We start from the raw sequence: 2,930 nt of genomic DNA, 5'->3' as shown, positions 1-2,930 counted from the left end.
TTTGAATCTTTAGGTTTAAACTAAACATTGGATCTGAAAAGCAAATCAAATAAACTGGTAATTATAGTCTTTGTTTCTTTCTATCATTCATTTGCATATACAATTCTAAAAACATAAAATATATAATCATTAAAAATAAAAACATGGTAATTAGATTCTCTCCCTCTCCCTCTCCCTCTCCCTCTCTCTCTCTCTCTCTCATTTATATATCCAAATCTGAATACATAAAATATAAAATCATTAAAAATAAAAATCTATAAATAAAACATAAATAATGAAACTATATCTATAAAATGAAAACTTTGATATTTATTCCAAATAACTAAAATCAATAGTAAAGATCCAAATAATTAAAAAGAAAACTAAACATACGTAGTATTAAATTTTTAGAGAAATATGTAATATACAAAAGATTTTTAAATCCACAAGATATGTTAGGTGCCATGTGACGGTTTAGATGAGAGATGAGGGCCAATGGTGTTGCATGGTTGAAGCCATCAAGATTTTGAGCTCTGTAAAACAAAACAAAAACAAAAAAATCTCAGATTTCATGTATTTCTTCACTATTAGGTTGTAAGTTTTACTGATCAATGGTAAGGTATGGAAAAAGAAAGCAAAATGTGTAGGATGTAACCACTTATAGTCAGATCTGTACAACAAAAGAACCAGATCTCCTTCTTACAAGTTAAAATCACTATTTGTTAGAGAGAAGACGAAACTGATCTAGCACTTGTTCAAACTTCATGATCTGTTACTTTTCGGCATAGATCCGAAGGAAGTGACAGTGAAACAATACCATAAACTCATAAATAGATAGAAATAGAGGGAGGTGGATGTCGTATAGGTGAGGCGGTTGTACAGTGGAGGTGTTGCAGAAGTTGTTTCGAAGGGGCGAGAGCCATTGTCGGATTGTGGTGAAGGTAGAGAAGCAGAAATGATTGTGATGACAAGTGAGAGCAATGGTGATTGTTATGATGGTGAAATAAGCAGCGAAGTTTATATTTGCATAAAAAGGATGAAGTAGCGTTGACGCAACGCGGTGTTACAAGTATTGTGGAGGTTGTAGGAGATTAAGATGAGAGAATATAGCACAACGACGAACAAAGGCGGTGGTGCACGGTGTCGTAGGCATTATGGCCGCCGACGGCTTTATGGCCTCTGGTGGAGGCTGGTTTTTGAGATTGTCAAGCTAGGGTTTTGTAAAGAGGTTGGCTTTTAGGTTTTTTTTTAAAGAGGTGTGTTTGGAAAGAAACGGGTATTTGAGAAAAATTCAACTGCCCTTATATAATTGTCTAAATAGATGGGTGTTTTAAGTTTTTTTTATCTATTTATTTTGATTGGTTAATACTCATTCAGCAGCTCCTGATCGCAGCAATCATGCCTTCGAAGGTACGTTTTTTTCATTCGGGGTCTTACCTTGGGGATAGACGATGGACCCGCCATTCGACATGATGCAGCATTTTGAAAGAAAATTCCATGGATCACCAAGTTTTAATCTATACCATCCAAAAAAAATTCAATGGTCCATATTTCTTCTCCTTGTTTTTAAGACTTTAGTCTTAAAAATCATGGGATCCACAATTATGAATGTATTATAAAGTAGTATATATATATATATATATATATATATATATATATATATATATATATATATATATATATATATATATATATTTATTTGGTAAAATATATATATAAATGAAACATTTTTTAATTCTATTAAATGCAAGTAAAATATAAATAAATATATATATATTAAATATACATATAAATGTTTTTATACATTTAAAAATATTTTTATTTGTATTTAATAGATATAAATATGTATTTATTTTTTTATAAAAACTATCGTATGCATATAAATATGAAATAAATACATATTTATACTTAGTAATATGTACAAATACACATAATTATATCTTTTATACAATATAAACCTTATAAATAGGTATTTTTATATTCATATGTACACAATATATTTTTCTATGAAATAAATATATATTTATAGTTACTAAATACAAATAAATACATTTTTAATATAGAAATACGTTTTTAAAGGAATACATAGGCTTTCAAATGTATATAAATACTAAATACAAGTATATATAGTTTTAAAAATATTTTTATAATAATAAAAATATTTTTATACATTTAAAAATGTATGTATAAAATATTTGTATACATTTAAAAATGTATAATAATAATAATAATAATAATAATAAACAATCAAAGTAAGGGTAAATACGAACATTTTTGAAAATTTAAGGGTTAATCCGAACACTTTTGAAAACTCAAAGGCTTTACTGGAATCAGGTAACCGGTAGGTTACCTTGAATACCGGTTACATGGAAACCGGCTGAAAGGGTATAAATGAACAAATTAAATAAAACATTTGGCTTTACTGGACCTAAAACACGTCCAAGGATAAAATCGACATTTTTGTAAAACTTAAGGGCTTTTATGTCATTTGCCCATTCCTAAACAACCATGCACTAAAGCAACATGATCCGATATACTACAATAAAAGCACGAACATATGTTTCAAAATTTGGTTTTCTTGTTTACACATTTTTAACAATTGTATTAACATCAACTTATTTGGAACTTTATTCTCTATCTATATAATGACGACGGGGATGTAGATTATCACCACTATAGAACTAATTACACTCAAGTTCTTAACCTTGTTGTCTAAAGTGAATTTTATGTACACATTTTTAGCATTTGTATAAACATCAACTTATTTGAAATTTTATGTACATAATTTTAGATTTTGTAGAAAAACCATTTATGGATAGAACATAAAAAGTGTGAACATATCTTGCAAAAAAAACATGTTACATGTTTTACACATTTTTTGCCTTTGTACAAAAAACAACTTACTTGGAATTTCATTAAATGTCTATATAACGGTGATGGGGACGAAGATT

At 28.2% G+C, this 2,930-nt stretch overlaps 1 long non-coding RNA gene across 1 annotated transcript; it reads right to left on the bottom strand.

Annotated features, from left to right (window-relative positions):
- Positions 1-287: 287 nt before the first annotated feature.
- Positions 288-1,283, bottom strand: LOC145129239 (uncharacterized). The gene is made up of 2 exons (XR_013717395.1): positions 683-1,283; positions 288-512 (listed from the first exon to the last, which is right to left on the bottom strand). It is a non-coding gene; the product is annotated as an uncharacterized LOC145129239 (long non-coding RNA).
- Between the last annotated feature and the right edge of the window lie 1,647 nt (positions 1,284-2,930).

This window comes from Lactuca virosa, chromosome 8 (genome assembly GCF_052849685.1).
Source record: "Lactuca virosa cultivar CGN04683 chromosome 8, Lactuca_virosa_CGN04683_v6, whole genome shotgun sequence".
In the NCBI taxonomy this organism is placed as follows: Eukaryota; Viridiplantae; Streptophyta; class Magnoliopsida; order Asterales; family Asteraceae; genus Lactuca; species Lactuca virosa.
The sequence above is the reverse complement of the archived record's forward strand: the minus strand, read 5'-3'. Positions and strand labels throughout refer to the sequence as shown.